Source organism: Paroedura picta, chromosome 4 (assembly GCF_049243985.1).
Source record: "Paroedura picta isolate Pp20150507F chromosome 4, Ppicta_v3.0, whole genome shotgun sequence".
NCBI lineage: Eukaryota > Metazoa > Chordata > Lepidosauria > Squamata > Gekkonidae > Paroedura > Paroedura picta.
Window position 1 is genome coordinate 102,028,221 of NC_135372.1, and position 14,303 is coordinate 102,042,523.

General features: G+C 41.7%; 1 protein-coding gene across 5 annotated transcripts in view; it reads left to right on the plus strand.

Annotated features, from left to right (window-relative positions):
* The window catches only part of SRGAP2 (SLIT-ROBO Rho GTPase activating protein 2), a 217,083-nt gene that overhangs the window by 47,163 nt on the left and 155,617 nt on the right, over positions 1 to 14,303 (plus strand). The gene's annotated exons all lie outside the window — the stretch shown is intronic.

A 14,303-nucleotide genomic window follows, 5' to 3' on the forward strand; every position in this document is an offset into this window, starting at 1 on the left:
ATGGATACTGGGTTCAGGGAAACAGTCCCCTGCCTTTGGACTGGCCGGTCCCTCTGGCCTGTTATACTAGGATCTGCTTCTGATGCTGTTCTAGGAGGACAAGCAGTTCTGCTTGATGAGGGCATGGGTGACAAAGAAGGTGGCTTCATGTTAATTTTTATTGAAAACCATGAAGAATAAAGACAGTTGCATTAGTTGTATAAATAAATAAAGAAAGCCAGTTTGGTGTAGTGGTTAGGAGTGCGGACTTCTAATCTGGCATGCCGGGTTCGATTCTGCGCTCCCCCACATGCAACCAGCTGGGTGACCTTGGGCTCGCCACGGCACTGATAAAACTGTTCTGACCGGGCAGTGATATCAGGGCTCTCTCAGCCTCACCCACCCCACAGGGTGTCTGTTGTGGGGAGAGGAATGGGAAGGCGACTGTAAGCCACTTTGAGCCTCCTTCGGTTAGGGAAAAGCGGCATATAAGAACCAACTCTTCTTCTTCTTCTTCTAAATAGAGTTTGGAAAAAATCATACTAATAAATTCATTATTATATTTCTATGTGAACCCTAATTGTAGGTACCATGTCAAGGCAGTTTGCAAATGTCTGACACCTCAGTCCTGTGTTTTTGATGACTTCACAGGGTGTCTGTTGTGGGGAGAGGAAAGGGAAGGTTGAGGCCGGGGTCAGCGAATGAGTGCCAGCATTCCCCCCCCCCCAGACCTAGTAAGTTAGATCTGCTCCCCACCCTCCCTGCCGCTCTGATAGCAGGGGATAGGAATAATGAGAGCTTCCGCCATGTTGGGATTGTTTTTAAAGTCTTTTAATTGGTATTTTAATGGGGATAGGACTATTGTGACCCGCCACGAGCCTATGGGGAGTGGTGGGAAATAAATATAATTAATAATAACAACAACAACAACAATAATAATAACAATAACAATAACAATAACAATAATAATGCGACTGTAAGCCACTTTGAGCCTCCTTAGGGTAGAGAAAAGAGGCATATAAGAACCAACTCTTCTTCTTCTATTAATAAAGTAGCAAAATGGAATGAAGGAGAACGACCATTGATTACTTACCGAGAAGGGTCTTTCTCTTCTGAGGAAGGAGGACATCTTGGATGGGTTTTCCCACCATTCTCTTTGGGAGGCAGGATAAAAACTTCTTAACTTCCTGGCTCCAATAGGGGGATAGCCCCTGACAACCAGTTCGGGACTCCAGGAGCCATCAACAAAATCTTAACTTTTTTTTGGGGGGGGGGAAGAAAGAAGTTAGATACAGAACAAGGAAGGCCAAGCAATAGCGCTCTGACATAATTAGATCCAGCCCTATCAGGTAGGTATGAACAAGGCAAAGAAATAGAAGTAACCTGTGACCAAAAAAACAACTAGATCTGGCAACACGTCCTGTAGGTCTAACGGAGATGTGCTGGGAGGGGCAAGATGTCCTCCTTCCTCAGAAGAGAAAGACCCTTCTCGGTAAGTAATCAATGGTCGTTCTCCTTCTGAGGGGAGGACATCTTGGATGGGAACTCCCAGAGCAGTACTAATTCCCGGGTGGGGCATCTCCGTCATACTGTAGGACATGTTGCAAAACTGTTCTGCCAACCCAGCGTCAGCAGAACTGTATGAATCTAACTTATAGTGGTGAACAAAGGTGGAAATCGAGGACCAAGTGGCTGCCTTACAGATGTCCTCAATCGAGACCTTCTTGCTGAAGGCCGCATTAGTGGCCGCTGATCTTACCGAATGTGCAGTGACGCCTTGGGGGGAAGGCACCCCCTGAGACTTGTAAGCCTCCAGAATGCATGCTCTCAGGCAACGCCCTATTGCTGGCCGCGACATGGCTTGGCCCAGCCTAGGAGGACAAACATTTATGAACAACGATTCCAACTGCCTGATGCCTTCAGTCCTAATGAGAAAGGCTTTGAGTGATCTCCTTACGTCTAATGTATGCCACTCACGTTCTTTGGGATGTTTTGGATTGGGGCAGAAGGATGGTAAATTAATTTCCTGGCTGCGATGGAAATTCGAATTTACCTTAGGGAGAAAAGATGGATCTGTCCTCAAGACCACCTTGTCTCTGTGGAAGACGCAAAGCTCAGACTTAATGGACAGTGCACCCAATTCGGACATCCTGCGAGCTGATGTAATCGCCACAAGAAAAATTGTCTTTAATCTCAAAAAAGAAAGTGGAATAAAGGTAGAAGGGAGGATCTGAGTAGAAGGAGAAATACAGTTTAGTCAGAGCAAGCCTGGAAAAGGTGCGCTCCCATCAAAGGCAGGAAGAGAACTGGTTGTCAGGGGCTATCCCCCTATTGGAGCCAGGAAGTTAAGAAGTTTTTATCCTGCCTCCCAAAGAGAATGGTGGGAAAACCCATCCAAGATGTCCTCCCCTCAGAAGGAGAAGATACAGATTGCTTGATTGGATGATGCTTGTATGATTTCATACCACAGAAAATGCAAAATAATTTGGTGCCTGAAGCCTGAACCAACTCTTCTTCTTCTCCTTCTCCTTCTCCATCTTCTATTTTAAAACTGACTTTTAATCGATTTGGGAATTCTTATATAAAAGCTCCTTTAAGCTGGCTAATCTAATGGATTGTACTTAATGCCTGCCTTGAGTATTTTCAGAATAACAGTGAGATGCCATAATAGAGAAGAGGTTTGGTCCTCTTACCCATCTGTAGCATCTGACTGGGTGAGCAAACTGTCCTTTTCAAGCCTTTTGGATTCTTTTGTAAGCAGGGGCTAGCAATATGCCTCCAGGATGGGTTTGCAGGAACTAATTGCTTAGCAAGTACTCTGTGAACTTACAAAAGGCTTGTATTGTACTGGCCCCAAAACTAATTGTTTTCAGTGCCTTTGACCAAACTTTAGTTAGGAAGTGATAGATTTTCTTGCAGACCGGCAAGTCTTTTATTCTCTTCCTGACATTTTGATTCACTGAAATTTTCATCCAGCACCCTGAAATAATCAGTTGTGAGGAATGATCTCAAGAGAGGGGGATTTTAAACCATCAGAGTAGCAAGCACTTGCCTGGAGCTTCTTTTAAAATATATATTTTGCTGCTTAATGAAGGAATGTTGGAGCAAAATAAAATTTAGCCCTCTAAAAGGGCTTTCATGAGATTTAAGAGGGGATCTAGTTTTATGATGCCTTGAGTGGTTTCTAACAGTGGCAGTAAATCAAGTAGTCTTTGTGGGGAAGGGAGGAAACACTGACGGAATCAGTGAAAGGTGTTTGTTGCCATGGCAGCCAGAACTTGTACAGGGTAGTGGCAATGGCTTGAGGTTATCGCACCTTAAATGCAAAGCTACATAGCTAAAAAGAAACCTCATACTGCTCGGTTGCCTGTACCCTTTGGGGCTATCTGGGAAAGCACTGTGTTTGGATTGCCTAAGCAAGGACAAAAATAAGATGCATAGTGTTTTAATTGCTGAAGTGGTGAGAGAAAATGTGCTCAATTCATTTTCTTATCCAAAGTGCTTGAAAGTCTGTTAGAAATGATTGTCTGTACTCGTTAGTGTATTGTGCTTTCCATTAGAAGCTTTTGAAAGTTCCACAGTTTCATGTTGTCGGGCTTTGGATCGTTTATGCATTTTTTTCATGTGTCAGTTTACTCTCTCTTCTTGGGGGGGGGGATTATTTATTTATTTCGATTTATGTCCTGCTGCTCCCAGGACATAATTATCCCATTAAAAAACACTCCTATAGTGGCGACAGTTCCAAAATCCCACAGTGTTAGCTATCATCCAGTGTCAGGGGGACCTCAAGTGCTGGCTCATCACCCACCGTGATGGTCAGCTGGTGGGGACTCTACTGATTCCTAGACCTGCTCTTCCTCATCTGCCAGGGGGGTATCAGATCTTCCTGATCTGGTCCTCAGTTCATCTGGGAGCTCATTGCACCAGGTCGGGGCCAGGACCAAAAAGGCCATGGCCCTGAACGAGGAACCATTGGAACCTTTAAGACAAAGAAAGTTTTATTCAAGGTATGTCCATGCACGTGAAAGCTTATATATTGAAAATAAAATTATTCTAGGAAAAATCCCTATACAATTAAAATGCAAAAACCAAGAATTCACATAAAAACCTATCAATATCCCTCTCCACTGTGATTCAAACTCTGTTTAAATATATGAATTGTATATTTCTTACAAAGAAAAAAAACCATTCTCTTAGCTTTGCTGGCCTCTTGGGAGCTGGCAGAGCTTGAAAATATCATCCTGTAACATCTCTGGAGCTGATTGCTAGGTACAAAAGAACCAGTGGCTTATATTATTATATTGCATGTGGAGAATCATTGCACATTGATCTCATTGCTTCCAATAGCTTGACAGGTTTATGTGTTCAAGAATGTGGTATTATGATTTCAGAATTGAGGGCACTGGAAAATAATCCACATTGTGGTCTTTGAAACATCTGGTCTGATATGAGTTATCAAGTGGAAATACTTGGTGCTGGGTAGCATGGCAAGATCCCCTGCACAAGCATTTGTGTCATTAATTCCTTTCCATTTAGGAGTGGATTAGGCCCACAAATTGTTTTTTCAGGTTTTTTTCCTGTTTATAATGTTCAGTGATGGAGATGAAAAATATAATCTGAAATACAATGGCATAACTAACCTATTTGGTGCCTGGGGTGGATAATTTTTAACAGCCCCTCCTCCATTTATTTATTTTTTTGCTGTGAAGACACAGCTGACGTACGGTGACTCTGCAGGGTTTTCAAGGCAAGAGGTGTTCAGAGGTGGTTTGCCATTGCCTGTCTCTGCATTGGCCCTGACAAGATCGGGCTAGATTGGGGCTATTCAGGTCAGACCCATTCCTTGTAGGACAAAACAATTTTCTGTAATAATCTTGAAATAAAACATATACTAATAATGGCAGAAAATAGATTCAGGTGTGTAGCTGTGTTAGTCTGAAGCAGCAAAACAAACATTGATCGTAAAAGTGCCACTGGACCCAGACTTTGATTGAGTGGGCCGAAAAGAAATGCAGACTGGAAAATTTATTTAACCTCCTATCATTATGCCAGTAAAAAGCAAAACAAACAAATTACAACACACTATTCATTCACAAGAGCCAGCCTGGTGTAGTGGCTAAGGTGTCAGATTAGAACCTGGAAAATCCAGGTTCAAATCCTCACTCATGCCATTGAGGCTTGCTGGGTGACCTTGAGCCAGTCATATTACATGCCATTGAGGCTTGCTACGTGACCTTGAGCCAGTCATATTACTCTCATCCTAGCCCTGATCTGGATAGCCCTGAACATCTCTTGCCTTGAATGCCCTACAGGTTTGCCATAAGTCAGCTGGGAGTGATGGCAAAAGAAAAGAAATTTCATCAAGCCACTTGATTCTGAGCAGGCACTTGGGAGATATTCTCTTCTCCATTTTGAAGCCCAAGAGCTGAGCATCCCAAACATCTATAAGGCATTTTAAAGATCCAGGTGTCTGTCTTTCTAACTTTCTAACAGTTAGACAAAGCATCATAAAATAGTAATCACAAACTTCATTAGGCAGGGTGTTAAGAAACACACTACCCTCCAAAGAATGTGCCCCTATCTTTCATGGTTTCCAAGGACTAAAGTCAAACCAGAATCTCTGCAGTTGAAACTGTAGGTAGGGGAACATTTTTGTAATCCCAGCAGAACCAGTGCAATGTACAGGGCACAGAGAACTTAGTACCATTGTGGCAACCCCAGCAGATGTCAAGCACCGAAGCAAGGGGAATGGGATTGGAAGCCCAGGAGAACCTGTGCAATATAGAGTGTCCAAAAAACCCAGTGTCATTTGTTGGTAATATCAGCAAAGGTTTGCTACTATACTATTCTTAACTACAGTCTTTCACCAAACTGGAGAGGGAAGAGAAGGTCTTGAGACCAAGAAGTGAAAAATTAGGTGAAAGGAGACAGAAATGAATGAGATATGTATGAGAAAGAGGTAACTTTTCCAATTTAAGAGTTGGAAAAGTTTTATCTGGCTGCAATACCCTAATTACTGCTTTGTGAAATCTGACTGACCTGGGTGCAAGGAAAGGGAAGAGAGAAAGGCTAGACCAGCCTTCCTCCGTTTTTTTTACAATTGAAAAACCCGTGAAACATTCTTCAGGCTTTGAGAAACCCCAGAGATTGTGCAATCGTACAGAATATGGTTGGGAAACATAGCTGTGTCCATGCCCACTTGGGGACCCTACCCTTCCCATCCCCTTCAGGCCCATCTTTGGCCATTTTGGGAGGGAGGTCAAGATGACTATATATGGTCATAGCATCCAGTAAATGTTTGACAGATTTTAAAAACATATAAAAATTATTTCCTCCCATTTGAGAAATCCTTCCAGGGCCATCAAGAAATCCCAGCTTTCACAAAACCCTGGTTGAGAAAGCCTGGGCTAGACTATTGAAGGAAATGACCTTCAGGCTGGCAGTGTCTATAGTAGCATACTGGCTTGGTTGAATGATCTGTTAAGTAGGTTTGCTTCCGTCTTGTAGAAAGTTAAGTCTAGCTGATCCTAGAGCGCTTTTTGCTGTCCTCAGACTTCCCTGCACTCTTGTGGCTGCACCCAGAACTGCATTTTATTGTAAACCACGACGAGACATTGAGAACAGTGGTATATAAATATAAAAATAAATAAATACAGAAAAATTAAAAGAAAATAAAAATGTTTAACTGGATGCAGCATATGAAGCTGGCTTCAAAGGCCTTCCTCAAGCTGCACCCATGATGGAGCGCACCCCCTCCCTTGGTATGTCATTGGTGAAATATTTCTTCTTCTTTTTCTTCTTCTTCCACATTTTCAAGTCTTGCATTGAACAAGATGGATTTAAGTTGCTTGTGAGCATTACTTGCTAAAAGTGAAGTCATGCAACTGGGTGGGAAGGGAGGGAGAGGATGATCGCAAACCATTTCTACAGAATGCATTTTACTCCCATTTATGTTTAGCTAGTTCAGTGCTAGCTGTGGGTCAAAAATCTTTCTAGCTACTGTCCGCTAGATTGGTTTTGTGAAGTGTATTTTTAATTTTCAATTTTATCTGCTGCCTAGGATGACATGACTATATATTTTAATGTAAATTCTCTTCCCTCCCCAGTATAAAATGCAAAGGCCATTTTTGCCATTGTAAAGGACAAGCTTTTATACAGTCAAGATATTGAATTTCTGACTAGCAGACAAAATAGTTCAATATCCAATAATGCAGTGTATTTATCATTCCCCGGGATAATTTGAACCTTTGATTTTGCTGAAGGTTTCTTTCAGACAAATGAGGATGATTTCTCTAAGTGTCGACTGGAGACTGGGAGAAGAGTAAAATTTATCCTGAAGACCTTTAGAGCCATAGTAAGTGCCAGAATTAATAGAATTTGTGCTTGCAGTGCCAATCTCTGACATGACTGGTTGTTGGAGGGCACTACTTGCCTACCTATTTTTATTTATTTAATTTTAAAAAGAACAAGTGGTTGGATAGAGTTAGAAAGCATATAGGCCCCAAGCAGTGCTTCAGTAACCTGACTGTTGATTTCTAGCTGCTCAAAGCGACTAAATTATTTCTTTTTAATGGTAAAAGAAAACAGAGAAAACATACCAACATTGTGTGGAATCCTTTAAAAAGCTACGGTAGAAAATATATACACTTTGAAGCAAAAGAAGGCTAAATGGGGGATTTTTTAAGTAGGCTTATTGAGGCATTCCCTCAATCAGGATTACATGAAACCCTGGGGTTCCTTCATGGCCATGGAAGGGTTTCTCGAATGGGTGGGAATTAATTACGTTTTTATATGTTTTTTAAATTGGTTTTACATTTATCAGGTGATATGGTCATATCAGCCCAGTTTTAGGGGAAATTGGTTTGTAGTACTTGGTTATAAATCCTTATTTTGCTACCTTAACAAATGTATTGATTTTAGCTTACTGACTACTCAGCTTTTGTGTAATTTACAAATGTAAATTACTTGCAGTGTGGTCCTAAACAGAGTTACACCCTTCTGAGTCCAGGGAAGTCAGTGACCTAAGAAGAGGATTGCTCTACTTGGCCTTGTGTCTGTTAGGTTTCTACAAGCAATATACTCATATCTCATCTCCTTGAAGAAACAGAAAGACAAGAAACTTTCTAGCCTCTTGCAGGCAGCATGCCACAACAACAATTTCAGCAATATTGTCAGCCTCTCCCAGTCAGGCAGAGAAATCTTGTTTTTTCAAGAAATCTGTTTTTTCTGCCACACTAGATTTCCACAAACAGTACAGTTCTGTGCTGACTTGGAGGTCTTTTTTCTCTGCATCTGAAATATCAAAAATAATAATATCACTAACATTGAACATTTAATATTTAAATTTTTGCTCTTTGGCTATTGACATTTTGACCCCAGCCCTGCAGATTGGTTTGTGGAATTTAGAAGAAGAAGAAGAAGAAGAATTGGTTCTTATATGCCGCTTTTCCCTACCCGAAGGAGGCTCAAAGCGGCTTACATTCGCCTTCCCATTCCTCACCCCACAACAGACACCCTGTGGGGTGGGTGAGGCTGAGAGAGCCCTGATATCACTGCCTGGTCAGAACAGTTTTATCAGTGCCGTGGCGAGCCCAAGGTCACCCAGCTGGTTGCATGTGGGGGAGTGCAGAATCGAACCCGGCATGCCAGATTAGAAGTCCGCACTCCTAACCACTACACCAAACTGGCTCTCTTAGATTTTTTCCAGTAAAAAATTGAGGAAATTCTTAGGGGGGCAGGTATGGTTCACACCCTCCCAATTCCTTTCTTTTTTCTGACAGATTATCACTTCTTTATTGAAGGCTCTGCAAACACAATGGGCATTTCTGACAATACAATTTGGAAGAGGAGCTGCAGAATTGTTCCATATGTGTTTGGAGAATCGGGCTGTTCATGTTGGAAGGACTTGACTTTTTCAATAGAAGGACATTGTTTTATGCTGTGTGTGTATCTAGCATGCAGGAAATGAAATTGCTGCAGGAATAATACGAAAATGGATTTTTTCAGTTTAGGAAACCCATCTTTAGAAAATGCCAGAATGAGAAGAATGATGCCAACTATCTGCTGCATTTCTCAGTAATTGAGATGAGTTACTGTAGTCCCAAGATTGAGATATTAGAGTTGTACAGGAAAAACAGTTCTTGAGCATGCTTTGAGCCTAGAATGAAGAACAGAGTCTGTGTCCTTTGCATATATATATACACTCATGAGTTTGAAAAGAATGGGGAGAGTAAGCCCTGTAATTGTGTTTTTAATTGTTAGCAAAATAAAAAGCTACCCTACTGAAAGGTATGCAGAAGCTCATTTGCACTTCACCAGTTAAATCCCTTGTTTACTCAGATTCATGAATTATGCTGTACTTCCTCTTTGTTATATATCAACCGCCCTGAGCCAGAAGGTCATCTCGTGGCAGTTCACAGAACAAGCTTTAAAATGACACTATAAAATCCCCATAGAACCCCATACAATAATGTATACATATACAATAACAATAACAGATGGTGGCTTAATTAAAATCAATAACCCAACTGCATCCAGTCCCGCTATTCCAGCCAATGGACCCAACTGATGACCTTAGGCAAGATGACCGGGGCCCTTGATCATTAAAAGATAAAAATAGGTGGGGATCCTCAGATCCGCCCCTATTTATAAGTAATAAATAAAATAAATAAAGAATTCTAAGCTTCACCTCCTTATCTTGTTTTATTTATATTCCAGAAATATAATCAGAAACTTAAATATAAGCGTTCATCTGGAACCGTTGATGGATTGTGTCCTCTCAGACTTATGTAAGGTGGTCTTACACTGAAATTATATTCTTACATTGCCACACTCAGAGCATGGTGCAGCCTACTGACAGTTTGCTGAGGCTCATTGAGATCTTGATAGCCTTTGGGTACTGAAAGAAGTACCCTTTGAATTCTCTGCAAGGCAGCAACTAATGTAGCTGCCAGGTATAGGCATATAATTTGCTATGCATCCCCATCCTGATTTCTGTTCTCATATGCCACAAATTCAGGCCTGTGTGATGCTATTATATATGAAATTATCTGTGGCAATTTTAAAAGATGTTCATATAAAACTTCAGTAATGGCAGTGGTGGTGGGGAGGCTTGTATGTGTCACAGATTTCGCCTTGACACAGATTTTATCCCTCCCCTTTCTCCAATTTATTAACTAGCTGCTCATAGAAAGAAACCTTTGCCTCTTAATGGACTCTTAGGGGAACTCTTTGTGTTGTTTTGCAGCAGTCTGCTCAGAGAACTAAAAAGATAGGATCAAATTGTCAAGTATCCTTTGTTGCTTAATCAATGAAACGTAGACTGTAGGAGCTGTCATAGAGAGAATCTCTTTCTACTTCTTACATATGACATCAATCCCTGTGTAACCTTTTATTTATATGTCTTCTAAGGGACTGAAATGCAAGGGAAAGATGCCTGATTGACATTCTTGAACACTGAAGCCTTTTATCAAAAGACAAGATAGAGCTCTGCTAGCAGGAGTGCTGCCTTCCCTACCATTGTGTCCTTAACCCAATATTAGAGTCGAGGGGGGAAAGTTCATTCCCCTTGTCACTCTGTTCTTCCTGCTTTGGAGCTCTGCCAATTAGGATTACAGGGATGCTTGATAGGACAGGTGGGAAGTAATGGTGAGCACACCAGAGGAGTGAATCCTAAAAGCAGTTGGTCTGTTTCATATATCTGTTACCGTAGAGTTAAAAATAAATTTGACACTATAACAGTTCAAACAAATTTAAGAATTCTCAAGCACAGATTTGTCATTTTTTTATTTTACCGTAGGCTTTCTCCTTGTTTTGAGTGAATGTAATATCAGGAGTCAGAACTAAGATGCAATCAGAATACAACTTTTGAATGTGAGTATAAGAAAGAGTCCATTTTGCAGATAGTCTGTTGTGTGACGTAGTGGTTAAAAGTGGCAGCAGCAGCAGCAGCAGCAGGCGGTGGTGGTGGTGCTGGGGAGCACGGAATCAAAGCTGGCTCGCCAGATTAGTAGTCCGCACTCATAACCACTACACCAAGCTGGGTGACTTTTGGCCAGTCACAGTTCTCTTAGCGATGTTCTCACAGAACAGCTCTCTTAGAACTCTCTCAGTTCCACCTACCTCACAGTGTGTCTGTTGTGGGGAGACAAAGGGAAAGGTGTTTGTAAGGCACTCTGGGATTCCTTCGGGTAGTGAAAAACAGGGTGTGAAACTCAGTTTTTCTCCTTTTTCTATGAGGTTTGTAGGAGGAAATGGTCCAGTCCTCCATCAAAACAAAGGTTGTTTGGCAACAGCTTTTGATGGATTAGACCTCATCAAAAACTGTTCCATCACTTACCTCAGGCTTTCTCAACCAGGGTTTCCTGAATAGGTGGGAGTTAATTAATTTTAATATATATTTTAAATGTGCCAAACATTTATTGGATGTTATGACCATATATGGATATGTTGACCTCCCCAAATGGCCAATGAAGGGTCTGGTGGAGGCGGGGAAAGGGCTCTAGGTGGGCATGTACAGTTATGCTTCCCAACCATATTCTGCACAGTTGTGCCATTTGAAGCCTGAAAAATGTTTCACGTGTTTCTCAGTGGTAACAAAGTTGAGAAATGCTGACTTACCTTGAAAGCAATTGAATATTCTGTGCTTTTAAATATTTGTCCATTGACATAGGGAGTGTTACCTGCCTGGCATCAATAAATCCAATGCAGACATTTTATATTACGGAGGATGAATATGGATGCCATTGCCTCAGTGTAGGGACTAAAACATCATTGAGATAAATACAGATCTTTTCAACAAAATTTGAGTCCAGTGGAACCTTTAAGGCTAACAAAGCTTTATTCAAGGTGTGAGCTTTTGTGTGCATGTACACTTCCTCAGATACGCAAAAGCTCATGCCTTGAATAAATCTTTGTTGGAGTCAAATTTTGTTGTGCTACTTCAGACCAACACGGCTACCCACTTGAACAGATCTTTTCAAACCGAGAACAGCTGTACTGCAAGAGTGCTTATGGAGTGACTGACAGCAGCAGGTAGCTCAAGTGAGGGCAGCTTAGATGCTTGTGGTAGGGAAGACAAAACAAAAACACCTCAAAACAAACATTTGAGATGGATTTACACGTAGATGGGGTGGATTACCCATAATGAGTCAGTACAATCAACAAATTGGGGCATTCAGTAAATAATGCATTAGGATTTTAGAAGTCTGGATCTATTGAACGTATCATTTGAAGACCCTTTGTCTTCAGCCAATATTGTTGACTTCATGTTACAGGTAACTTAGCGAAGTTACAGTACTGATGAGACTGGGAACTGGAGACTTCTCAACTCTCTCCTTGTGCTATGACAGTCCTCCAGTCATAACATTTTTTGCACATGGTAGCCTCCCGATGCCCGCCCGGTGCCCATTGTGGCCTCCTGATGCTCACCCACCTCATCCTACATTCCATCCAGTATTGCATGGTATCCAGCGCAGCCATGGCGGGTCATCAGCGGGGCTGCAGCGAGCATCAGCAGTGAGACAGAGGTGCCAGCCTTTTTGGCGTGAATGGCCCGTTCTGCTTGCTGGGAAGCAGCGGCGCTCTGGCCTGCCCCTTGTCTATGCAGAGCTCGCACTTGCGCACTAGTGCCGGTCACAGGGAGATGCAGGGGCGGGCCGGAGGCGCTGCGGTCGCACTGTGGCCATACAATGGTGACAATGACAGGTACTGTAATGTAATGTAACAAACTCTATATTTTGAGTGGAAATGTTGGGGGGTCGTCTTATACGCCCAGTCGTCTTATATGCCGGCGAATACGGTAAGTAGTATGCAAATCGAATATAATGCATTGTTCTGCAAATTGGAATTAATTAATATGTGATCTCCAAAGAACATGTGCAATCTTTAGTTACGTGTCTGTTCAGCAGTGTACCCTTAGGGCCTAGCAAAGAAAACAGGATGCATTTACATAGAGACATTTTTATATTCACAAAGACATACAATATGGTACAGTCCTGCAGCTCTTAAATTCATTTTTTTTTACGGTCTTTCCTTGTATATTAATACACTCATCAGCTGATGTAGGAAGAAGCGGTTGTACAGTAGAATGATTAGCGCTGTTTGTCTTGTTTTGTTCCAATCAGCATTGGAATGCTAACAACTCCAGTAAGCACCTTAGTTGGGGGGGGGGGTGACGGGGACTAAAAATAAAATTCTTCTGCAACTGAAATGTGGTATGTTTATCCTTGGTGTTATTGGAAGTTGTTGAGCTATATTAAACAATGTCTAGAAAGCATGTCAAGTAGGTGTCTAAAACCTGTTCTTGGAAGAAAGCACTTAAACTGGAGATGGCAACATTAAAAAGGATAATCTATGTGATTTTCAGAGAGCACAGAACATTTTGAAGTGCAGTGACATGTTCCAGCATACAGACAAGATGGGTATTTCTTTCATGCTGTGAGGTGGTGACTAATTTCCCTTTACCTTTAATATTTCTATGAGGTATAGTGGTTTGTGTGTCAAGATTAATATGTTGTGCATAGAGTTTCTACAAGTCTTTTGTAACTTTGCTTTTACCTTTGATAAAAATGCCTGTGAATGCAATAGTATGACCTCAAATCTGTGGATTAACTGTTGTGTAGAATAAGACATAATGATTCCCTTTTGTGTGTGTGCATGCTTTCTGTGTGGCAAAGATAGCCAGCATTGTAGTGAAATAGAATTGCCTATTTGAGAGCCAGTTTGGTGTAGTGGTTAGAAGTGCAGACTTCTAATCTGGCGAGCCAGGTTCGATTCTGCGCTCCCCCACATGGAGCCAGCTGGGTGACCTTGGGCTCGCCACGGCACTGATAAAACAGTTCTGACCAAACAGTTAATATCAGGGCTCTCTCAGCCTCACCCACCCCACAGGGTGTCTGTTGTGGGGAGAGGAATGGGAAGGCGACTGTAAGCCGCTTTGAGCCTCCTTCGGGTAGGGAAAAGCAGCATATAAGAACCAACTCTTCTTCTTCTTCTTCTATTAATAAAGTAGCAAAATGGAATGAAGGAGGAGATACAGATTGCTTGACTGGATGATGCTTGTATGATTTCATACCACAGAAAATGCAAAATAATTTGGTGGTTGAAGCTTTTATTTTCAGTAAAAGAGTGCTTGCTCTTTTACTGAAAGCTCTAACCTTGAATCAGTCTTTGCTGGTCTTAGAGGTGCTACTGGACTCTGATTTTATAAGACCAAAATCAGCCATACTTCAATGCCCTGACTAGATTTGCTGCTTCAGCTTTCCCTTTTTTACTTTTGGAGAAACACACTGTATCTAAACAAGTGCTAGTGGAGTAAATGTGGC